The following is an 11,557-nucleotide window of genomic DNA, read 5'->3' as shown; positions in this document are numbered from 1 at the left end:
CGTGCGCGCCGTGGGTGCAGGATGCGGTGCTGAGCCCCGGAGCCGCGGCGTTCCCGGCTCGCGCCGCCTGTGTGGCCGCCTGCGGCCGGTAAGAAGCCAACTTTGGGGCGTTTTCCAGCGCTGCGTGTTCCGCAGGTGTAAATGAGCGCACACAAAGTCCAGCGCCAGTGAGGGACCCGAATCCTAAAGCGCGACTTCAATACAAATCCTTCAGCTTTGTCAAAGACATGCTAAATACCCCTGGGCACACAAGGACCTTCCAGGAGCCGGAGAATAGAGCTGGTTTGTTATGTAGGGCATTATCCAGCCTCAATTGCTTTATTTTTTTTAAATCCTACTTAATAGTATTAATCTGCAAGTATCTTTTATGCTCCTTTCCAAGATAGCCGCGGAGGCACGCCGGGCTTTCGCTGAAGGACTCGCTGCTTTTTCCTTCGAGGAACGGGCCGAGCGGCCCCGACCTTTGCACAAAATGCTCTCGGCTGTTGCAAAGGGAAAAGTTAAAGCCGGGAGCACCCGAGGGAGGCCGGGGAAGCCGCGGGCTGCAGAACTTCGGCTGGCAGCCGTGCCCCGCGTTTGGGGGAAAAAGCTAACCAAAAAGTCCAGAGCAAGCTCTGCTCTCCCTGCTCTCTCCCCGTTCATTTTATTTATCTTTTTTTTTTTTTTCGCAAACTTCGGCAGCTCAAAGCTCCGAGGGGGAATTTTTTTAAAAGGCACCCTCGTGCTTGCCTAATCAAGGTTGGATTTTGGCTTGGGCTGTAGCAACAGGGAGGAAAAATAAATTCCTGGGGATAAAAGCAGCTCTGCGATGTGGCGTTACAGGCACAAAGGTGTCAGCAACACGGCACAGATGAGGTTGGTTTAACACCGCTCTGAGCCTTTTAAACCACAAATTAATGAACTTGAGACCGACGCAATATTGACGGTAATCTTTCCTTCCTAATTTGTTTGCTTGTTCATTCGTTTTCCTGCTCAGTGCTCGCCGGGTCTGACAAGGGCTCCTCGCTCCGGGCCGGCTCAGAGGGGAGAGGCTGCGGTCCAGCAAGGTGGGTTTTAAATAATTTCTGGCAATCACATCGCTCTGCCAAAGCCGGGCTTAACGCCGCGGCATCGGCAAGCTCCGACAGGGAGCGGGGAGAAGCGAGCTGCCGCTTTGAGGTCTTTTCTGGGGAAAAAAAGGACTCGCTCGCATTTCTGGGGAGGATTACCAGCGAGGTTGGGCGGCTCTGCAAAGAAAGGAGGCAGCTGGAGGAAAGGGAGAGCCCGAACCCGCAGGACGCTCGTGCAGGATCCTCCTGGTTTCCTTTATTCTCCAACCAGGCATCCGAATTCCTCGCTTGGGAAGCAGCTACTTCCCACGCAGGGGTGCTGTGGGTTCGGGTCCCCTCTGCTCTGAAGCTGTGCCAGCAGCGGAGGGGTTGTGATCAGCTTTCCCCGCTTTAATTCCTTTTCCCACTTCTCCCTGCTTTTGTGCTTAGAAAAACAGGCACGAAAGAGCGGTCCTGCAGTCAGTGGCTATTCAGGGGGATGTGGAGGCTGCAGATAAATATCTGCACTTTGAAAAGAAGAGGGTTTATTCTCTCTTTTTTTTTTTTTTTTTTCCATTTTTTATTATCTCTAAATGCAGCACTAAAAATACCTGGCAAGAGACTCGGCTTCAGGCTGGTGGCATCCTCAAACCGCCTGCTCTGAGCCTCTGCTCCTCTTTGTAAATTCAGAGGACGTCCCCCAGCCCCGCAGAAGTGATGTATTCATGTCCTTATTTTATAGAAATTTTATAGATTTCCTATAATCAACTTCTCTGGCTTTTGCTAAAGGTTACTTTGGGGCCTTTTTGATTTTTAAACAGAACAAAGAGATGGATTTAGCCCTCCTTGATTTAAATAAAAGGTGTCAGGACTTTTGGGTCACAAAACACGAGGACGAGGAGGGCTTGTGGGCAGCAGAAGTGGCCACCTTCTGCTTCCAGAGCGGCAGCAATCATCTAAATTACTTGAATTATCTGAATTATCCTTACGTCTCCCACGGGACAGGATACCCAGCTAGAAAGTGGGACCACCAGAATAGCGCTGGGGCGGGAGAGAAAACCCAGCTGGCGTAGCACAGCCGTGGGCAAGGTGGGTAGGGAAGGGTTCACGGAGGGAAATCGGGGAATTATCGGGGTGCCCACGCTCCACGGTACCCAACAGGGATGGATTAATCCCAGATGTGGCCTCTGCACAGCGTGGGGACAGGGCAGGAGGGTCCCAGCCACCGCGCAGTGCTCGCGGGTGCCTCTTGAAATCCCGATTTCTCCCCATCCACCCCTAGTCCAGCCACGCTGAGCCTCGTCCCTCAGACGTTATCCCATGCGCAAAAACTTTTCGGGACCTGCCTCATCCTAGTGAAAAGTCCGGCAGGTTGATTCCCACGAGCCTTAACGTGTCTTGCAACACAAAATGGAAATATTTGTGATTTCTGGTTGAGCCCAGACCAGCAGCCTCGCAGATGGGGGGGCCGAGCAGGCGTGTGCTTTGGTGGAGGAAACGTGTCGGAGAGGAGGTGCAGACCTGTGGCAGGTTTTGGGGGGACCTGTCACCGCCGGAGCTTTTCCCAAACCGGGGGGATGAGGTAGGCAGAGCCCGTTCTCAGCCTCGCCGCTGCACGTGGCCGCGGGTGCTGCTGCTGCTGCTGCTGCCTCGGGAAGCGGAGGGTGTTTGCTGCCACGTCGCCCTTCGCTGCTGTGCAAAGCATCGTTTTTTTGGTGCTCAGCGCCCTGATTAAAAATTTGCTGCATCGCCACCCTGCCCCGTGCAGCTCCCGGGTCAAACCCCAAATGAAATCGCACAAATCTGCCCTCGCCGGCTGGCACGGAGCTCCCCGGCGTGCTGGGCCATCAGGGCCTTGCAGGCTGAGCCCTGTGGGACACGGGCGGCGTGGGGAGCAGCCCAGGTGCCTGCGGCGATGCTCCCGTCCCCATCTCTAACAGAAAGGAAGTTTTCCCCTCTCTTTTTTGGGCTGGAGCTGCCGGGGCAGTTGGGATCTCTCACCCGTGGCCAGCTACACCATGGAAGGGATTTAAGAGCTGGGAGGTGCGTACAGAGACAGGGAAATTGCTGGGGAGAGGGGAATGCTGAAAAAATTCAGCCTCCGCGCCCCCACCCCACCCCGTAAGAGGTCTCCGAAAGGATTTGGGGGTTAATTTGGGCTCAACAAAGCCACGCCGGGAAGGTTCAGGCTGGACGCTGAGAGAAATTCCCTCAGCCTGCCTCTGGTGAAGTCGGTGCCCCATCGCCTGTCGGTGTCCCAGAGGAAAATGCCCTCGATGTTAGGCTTTAACTTGTGGCTAGCCCTGAGGAGATGGGGCGGTTGGGCTCGATTGTACCCAAAGGTCCCCCTAAAGGAGCTGTCCTGTTCTTTTGGGGCTGTGTGGGGTTTTCTGCAGGGCCTTTATGGAACTTACAGAACTTGGGGGTTTCCCCCGCACAGCCGAGGAAACCGAGGCACGGAGCGAGCCGGCGACATCCCCAGCACCTGCTGCAAAACCCCGCAATCAAACCGGGCTAAGTCCAGCTGGGGACACCCAAGGACGTGGCCTTGATGTCTCTGAGCACCCCAAAACCATCCCAAAGCTGGGCTCTGTCCGCACCGGGCCCCCCAGCCCCGCTCAGCCCCACCAGCAGCGGCCCCACGGCGGGGCGAGCCCGGCGCAGCGCCCCGGGGGGTGGAGGGGAGCCCCCACACAGCCGCACCGTGTGAATTAACCAACTTTGTTTTCCACCAGGCTTTTCCCTTAATAGCCGTCCCCCTCCCCCTCGCTTTTGCCGGCGTTTGAGGAGAAGTGAGGCGTGAGAGATCCTTTGGAATAATGAGGTGTAATTAGCCCTGGCAGCTCTTATCTTCCACTCCCCCCCCCCCCTTCAATTAGATTGAAATAAAAAAAAAAAAAAAGGGGGGGGGGGGAGAAAAGGGGAAAAAAAGAAAGGGGGGGGGGGAAGAAAAGGAAGGTGGAGAGGGAGGGAGGCGAGAAAAAGTTGGGCGCCTCGTCCGGCTCCATCCTGAGCCCCAAGCATCCCTCAGGAGCTGTATGGGGTGGCCACGGAGCCGGCTGGACCTCTCCTTTCCCATCCAGCCCCCGATTTACACCCCTGCCTTTAATTCCCACCTGCAGCATCGCCCGGCACGGTGGCGGCTGTGGTGCTGGGGGAGCTGAGCCGGGCAGGATCCGGCCGCGGCCGTGCTGCCTTCGGCCTCCCCGTCCCTCCCGCCTCGACCCCGCGTCCCCGCGCCTGACCCGCTGCCATTCCCGCCCGGCCCCTGATCTTTCGTACCCGTGACCCTGATCTTCAGGCTGACAGGCTGATGGATGGGCAGCGCCCCGGTGATTTACCGCGTCCTTTAATATTTGGCCGGGCGGCCAAGGCCCTTGGGCAGCCAGCGGGGCTGGGGGGAGACGGCCGGGAGATTTGTCAACCTTTGAGCCGGGGAGGCGGGAGGGAGGAAAGTGCCCTGTCTGTCCGCGGTGATTTATACACGATCGCTGTGATTAAATTGGCCTTAGCTAATGATAACTAACTAGTCAGGGGCTGACCTTTCTCTGACAATGGAAGGGGGCCGGGAGCCACGCTGCTGCAGGGTGTCTAATGGGGATGTTTCCTCAGTCAAGACACCACTTTTTTTTCTTTATATATATATATATATATATATATGTATCTTTTTCCCTTAGAAATGGTTTCCCGGCCGTCCCCGTGTACAAAGCTGCAGGACGCCGCACGCCCCCTCCCAGGGACCGAGCCTCCCCCGGCCTCCAGCGCCGTCCGCCGCGGCTGCCGCATGCAGGTACCTCGGCCCCGAGGGACTGCGGGGAACGGGAGAGGCGAGGCAAGTGGGGCGGGTGGATTGCATCGGGGGCACAAGCCCGCTTCCAGCAGGAAGCCTCGGCCGAGCTGGATGGGGCCTGGGGCTGTGCCGAGGTGGCCTCAAGCCTGGAACGTCCCAGCTCTGCAGGGCTGAGGTGCTGCCCATCCACCCCCCCGGCCCCAAATCTGGCCCTCCATGCATGCCTCCCTGCCTCCCTCCCTCTATCCCTTCATCCTTCCTTCCCTCCCCCCTTCCCTCCCTTTCCATCTCTTTCTCCCTCCCTCCATCCCTTTCTCCCTCTCTCCATCCCTTCCTCCTCCATCCCTTCCTCCTTCTCCATCTCTCCCTCCCTCTCTCCAGCTCTCCCCTTCCCTTCCATCCCTTTCCCCGTTCATCCCCATCTCTCTCCCGCTGGGGCTCCGACCCCGTTCCCATGGAGGGGACAGCCCGTGTCTCCCTTCTGAGCCACGAAGGGCGAATTTGAAATGATCAAAATGAGCTTTTCCACCTTAAATCATTTTTTTGCCTCTTCCCTGCCCTAAAAAAAATCCCACAGCCCTTGAGAGAAAGCCTCTGACCGCCCCCAAGTTGGGTATTTTTCCCACCACGACCCTTTACACAGCGTTCTCCAGTCTCTGTTTTTTTGTCCCGTTTCAGCTGCGTGTTGGTGTCATCAACCCCGGATCACTCCCCGGCCGGGAAGCCACCTTGAGACGTCGCCGAGGACCCCAAAGATGTGCCGGTGGCCGGAGCGAAGGGGAAAAGGGACCAAAACCCACCGGGACCGGCCGCCTCGGTGCGCCCCGTGCCCCCGGCCCCGCGGATAATAGCGGAGCTGCGGGGGCGATTTCACGGAGATTAACCCCGCGCCTCGCGCCGGGGCTGCCGCTGCCCTCGACACCGCTCCCCGAGTGTATCAAAGGCGGATTACAGATATATTAGCCCCGTGGCCGGATTTATTAGCGGCAATTTATCACGTGGAGGCAGCCGGGGAGGGTGGAAGGCCAAGGGCAGGGGCGGAGGAGCCCGGCCTCCCTGTGGGGACCCGCAGCGTCGGCAGGGAGGCCCTGGTTGAATTTTTAGGACGGGAGCTGTGCCGGGGTTGGCGTTTCCTCCCGATTCCCCAAGGATTTTGGTGCAGGTTGGGAAAAGGCAGCAGGGAAATTCCTGCCGTGCTCGAGGCGAGGAAGAGGGGAAGCCTTCAGCCTCGCCGTGCACCGGGCTGCCCCTCCGCACCTCTGCGGGGCTCGGGAAGGGCGATCGGCACCCAGCACCGCTCTGGGAGGGCCGGAGGGTGCCGAAACACCTCGGGGCCGGGGACGTCGCATGGAGCACACCCATGGGGCACACGGCGTGTGGCACGCAGCCTCTGCCGGGCTCCGGAGGACCCGGCCTCCTCGCGCCCACGCCGATGCCACCAGACCCCGGCGGCCACCCCGAGCACCCCCAGCCCCTGCGGCGTGGGGACACCCGGCTCCGGGCGCGCGGCTCGGCGGGGGAACGAGCCTGGAAGAGGTTAAAGTGGGGCGAGCGGGGAGAGAAGCCTCGGAACGGGGCGTTTTAATGACATTCCATTAAAGCTCCCTTTGGGGCCAGCGCGGCCGCCATGTGCTCCACATTCTCATGGTAATTATGAGACATCTGTATAGAGGCTCTTTTCTCATCAAAGATGGCTCTCTTCAAAGACACTCCTGGGAAACCCTTCACCTCTGACCCGGGGGGTCAGCGCTGAAACAGTGGCTCTATAGTGCGCGTTACTGTAAAGCCGAGTATCCTTTTTCCTCCGCTAACCTGACCAGGTCCCGGCTTTTCATGCGGGCCCGCGTTGAGCCGAGGGGGTGGGGGGCACCGGTTCGGGGACGGGCCCCCCCTCCGGCGGTCGCCGTTTCGGCAGCCCCGGCCACGGGTGCCGCCGCCGCCGCCTGCGCTGACCCCGTCCGTGGCGATCAAAGCGGGAAGAAAAGGGTTTTAATGAGCGGGGCCGGGGCTGCGTTCTCCCTTCCCTTGCGCTGGGGAAGGGGGACCCCGACGTCCTCCTCCCCGCGGTGCCACGGCAAATGCCACCCCGGCTCCTGCGCCAAGTCCCTGGGGGCGAGTTTTGGGGGTCGCGGTAAGAAAACAGCCACTCCCCAAACGGCGTCCCCGGTGCCGGGGACGTGCTCCATGGTGCCACCGGGCTCAGCACCGGTGCCACGGCGTGGCAAAGCCACCCCGTGTCCCCGTATCCTACGGGGCCATTTCCACCCCAAGCAGCATCACCGCCCTCGGTGTCCCCAGGGTGCCACCTCCCCGTGCAGGGGACAGCGGGGCGGAGGGGACGGGTGCCCGGTGGCCCCCCCGGGTGGCTCGGTCCCTCCAGCACGGCAGTGGCGCACGATCCCCGCGGCCCTTTCCAATAAGTGGCAAATGATTCTTCGTCCTGTCGCTCCCCGGCGGCAATAAACCTTAATCACAATGAAGTCATTTGATTTCCGCGTCCTGTAATCGCGCGGCGATTTGGCATTAATTAATGAGCGCTTACGGGAAGGGACGGCTGCGGGAGAGAGCGCTGCGCTTTTCCAGATGACGGATGGCCTCCAGCGCCCTCCGAGCCTCCCGGAGCCCGGCCTCGCACCCGGCCGGGACGTCCCAACAGGGCACCGAGCCTAACGAAGCACCCGGCTAACGAGGAAAGGGAAAGCGGTGCCAAGAAGGGGCCGGGGGGACCTTTTATTTTTGGGCCTGGCATGGGTGCTCCCCCCATCCCCATGGATGGGGCTGGTGGGGAAACTGAGGCACAGAGGGGGACCGGGAGGTGGAAGCGGACATTTCTTTACCGCAACCCCCCCCTAAAGGGACGGGGACGTCCCGGCGGGGTGGCTTTGGGGTCGGGGCCGGGGGTGCTGGAGCATGGTGTTGACTCAACAGGGAATTAAGCTCGTTAGAAACCAGCGGGGTCTGCGGGGGGAGACCTTGGGGGCGTGAAATCCCTCGCTCCCCCCCCTGCTTCAGCTGCAGAAATGGGGCCGCATAGCCCCAGACGGCCACTCCCTGGGAAGGAGACCTCGCTGCTGGTCTGCCGGTGGCGTCGTGGTGGATTCTCTAGTGTCTGATACAAGGGTTGGGCTGGGTTCCCCCGCTCCCCAAGGACGGGTCCCAAATCCAATCGCCCTCCACCACCACCTCGCTCCTGACCCCGGCCCCAGCCGCGCTTGGCCCCGCTCCATCCCGGCCGATCCCTGCCGCCGGCGCGGGATTGTTCCCTTTGTGCCGGAGACTCCCCGAGTCTGCCGCTCCCTCGCAGGCGGCTTGGCATCGAACCCTTATTATTCTCTTGTCAATTCGATTTTACAAAGTCTTCATATTTTTGCGGAGGGCGTTCTCCCTGCCTCGCGGGAATACCTCCCATACAATTAGACCCGGCAGAGTGGCAGGTTTTACAGAGCCGCCGGCGGCACCGCAGCGTGCCACCGAGTCCACGCAGCCCTTGCCTCCCCTTGCCGGGTGGGTTCAGAGCCACCGATGGCTTGGAGGCGGTGGAGACCCCTCTGGTGCGTGGCTGGCCCCCCCCAGTTCCTCCGAGTGCCCGGCTCAGAGCTGTGTGTGCCTCAGTTTCCCCAGCAGTGCAGCACAGGGGGCTGGTGGCAACGTGGCATGGCAAAAGACAGAGCTGAACGTCCCCTGGTGCTGCCACAGGAGGTCAAGGGGTGTGTTGGGGCCTGGCGGCACCCCCCAGATAACGGGATGGGGATGGGAAAAGGGGTAGGGTCAGGGATGGGTGGGATGGGGTGGGATGGGGATGAGGGTAAGGATAAGGATGAGGATAACACCAGAGAAGTGTTGAGGATGGGAGGAAGATGGATGAGGATGAGGATGAGGATGAGGATGAGGATGAGGATGAGGATGAGGATGAGGATGAGGATGAAGGTGGGGCTGGGAACAGGAATGGGGATTGGGATTGGAATGAGTATGGGGATGAGGATGAGGATGGGAATGAATGGTAATGGGGAAAGGATGAGGATTAGAACGAAGATGGAATGGGAATGGGAATGGGAATGGGAATGGGAATGGGAACAGGGATGGGAACAGGGTTGAGGACAGAGACAGACAGAGATGGAGATGGAGATGGAGATGGGATGAGGCTAGGGATGGGGATAAGGATAAGTGGGGCATTTCCCAGGGTGGGGATCTGGGAAGTGACCCCACTATGTGCCAGGGGGCTGGATCCAGCCCATGAGGGAGCTGGATTTAGCAGGCCCACTGTAGGGAGCTGGGGAGCAGCACGGGCACCCCGGGGGCTGCTCTGGGGGCTGCTGCCAGCCCCATGGAGAGCCCCTGCCTGCGTGCAGGCCGATAAATCCTCCCGTTGTATATACGCCACCCGAGCGCCTGGGTGCCGGATTTTGTCTGGTGCCTTAATGTCAGCACTGTAAATTAGCTCCTGGCACCGAGGCGACCTTGACGAGTTCTCCCCGAACAGGGCTGAGAGCCGGGAGGGGAGTGGAGCCGGAGGGGGGGAGACGCGGCTGCCCCGTCCCCAGCCGTGCCTCAGTTTCCCCAGAGCAAGGCAGGCTGCTGCTGGGTGGGCACAGGCTGCTGGCACTCCTCAGAGCCCAGCATGCGGGGTGCTGAGCCCCTGGGTGCTGCCTGAGCCCCCCCGGCACCAAAAGTCCCCCCCTGCTGTGCTCCCATGGGGATGCCAGGCCCGAAGGGACGGAGGCTCCGCGTCCCAGGGAAGCGTCGCTGCGGCGGGGACCCGCTCCTGACTAGGAAGGGGTTAAGGAGCCGTGCACATAGGCTCCCCGTGGCAGCCCCTGCGCATAGCATCTGGCTACTGACCGCAAACTTACCTCCCAATTATCGATCCCCGGCACCGCCACGCGCACACGTGCACGTGGGGGCACACATGCGGCGTGCACGTGCACGCAACGCACGTGGCGGCGCGCGCACGCCCGGCACCGGCTTTGCACGGCCTTCGCGAGGGAGCTTGGCCGCCCCTCGCACAACTGCCACGAGGCCCCCGATTCCCAGATTGTCCTGCCAAGCGGTTCGCACCTCGCGGATCCCTCCGACAGCCGGGCAGCGCCGCGGCAGATGGAGCCGGCAGTCGGCGCGGCCAAATGGGGAGCGGGCTGCGGCGGCCGTCCCGGCCGGGCGCCGGAGCCGGGCGCTGAGCTAACGGCAGCCAAGCAGCCACTTAATCGATCCATCGAGAAATTTATCTGCTCCCCCCCCCCCCAACACACACACACCCCTCGCCGCGCCGTTGGATCGTCTCCAATTAGTTAAAATTAGAAGCCGTCGGCGCGGCTCCGGCCTCGCGGGGAGGGGAATCGAGGGGGGTGACTGGTGTGGGAGTGTGCACGGGTGTGCACGGCTGTGCATGGCTATGCATGGGTGTGAATGCATGTGCATGGCTGTGTATGGCCATGCATGCGTGTGCACAGGTTTGTGTGCAGGGATTGCATGCATGCCCACGGCTTTGCATGGACGTGCATGGCTTTGCACATGTGTGCATGCACATGGATGGGTGTGTGTGCGCGTGCACGTGTGTGCACGCGTGTTCCCATGTTTTTTATGCGAGTTGCAGCACTGCCAGGGGTGGAGGACATCTGTGCCGAGGGTGCACCTGGACGTTAGGTGCATGCACGGGGCAGATGGGGGTACGGATGGGCGGACAGGCGGACACGGGCGCGCCGCTTTTACGTGCAAATAGATGAGGCACCAGGAGAAAAAGGGAATTGAACCAGCCCCAGGTGGATAAAAAGAGGCAGCAATTTCATACCTTCCCTGGACATATTATCCATTATTAGGGGAAAAAAAGAAAAAAAGAAAAAAAAAAAAAGGGGGAAAAAAAACGAGCCGGGAAGGCTGCATCGTGATGTGCAAAACGGCTGCGCCCACCCCCCACGCTGCTCTCATGGCACTCGGCTGCTTAAAAGTGGCTTTTTTTTGTTGTTGTTGTTATTATTTTTAATTTCCACCACCAACCCCCCCAGACTTGGCTCCCCGCGCCGACCCTCCCCGTCTCTGATTGACTTTGAGTGACGGCTCTGCCCATCATCTGAAACGATGCCTTCGCCCAACGGCTTCTGCATCCGCGGCGCTCCCTCCCCGGCGATGCAATTTTTTATTTTTTTATTTTTTTTTAGCACAAATCCTCACCGAGCTGGGCTGATTCGCCACACCGAGCCCCGGCCGAGGGTGCGAGCCCACCCTGCAGTAATTTTTCCCTGTGGCCTTTTCCAGCTCGCTCTCGCAGGAAGCCCAGCGCCCCTTTTCCTGGTGCTCAGCCGCCCATAACTCAGCCCCGCGCGGTGTTTGCCTAAAATATTCCCCCCCCCCCGCCCCCCGGACGTTATTTATAGAAGGGTCACATGCAGCTGGGCCCGTGTCCTTCGGTTTGAAAAGGCCATTTTTGACTTTTCTCTAATGGGCTTTTAAAAACCTGTAATAAAACATCAGCGTCTCCACATGGGCATCGCCACAGCCCGAGGGCACCCTGCAGACTGGGCTGCACTGGGAGCGGTACTGGGATCACACTGGGGGCACACTGGGATAGAGCTGGGGGTATACTGGGATGAAACTGAGGACTATACTAGGACCATGCTGGGGGCATACTGGGATTGGCCAAGGGGAATACTGGGATGAGCGTGAGGGCTGTACTGGTATCAGACTAGGGCTGCAGTGGGTTAAAATGGGAGTCTGTAACAGGATCAGGGTTGGGAGAATACTGGGA

This window comes from Cygnus atratus, chromosome 28 (genome assembly GCF_013377495.2).
Source record: "Cygnus atratus isolate AKBS03 ecotype Queensland, Australia chromosome 28, CAtr_DNAZoo_HiC_assembly, whole genome shotgun sequence".
Classification (NCBI taxonomy): Eukaryota; Metazoa; Chordata; class Aves; order Anseriformes; family Anatidae; genus Cygnus; species Cygnus atratus.
This window is presented reverse-complemented; position numbering follows the sequence as displayed.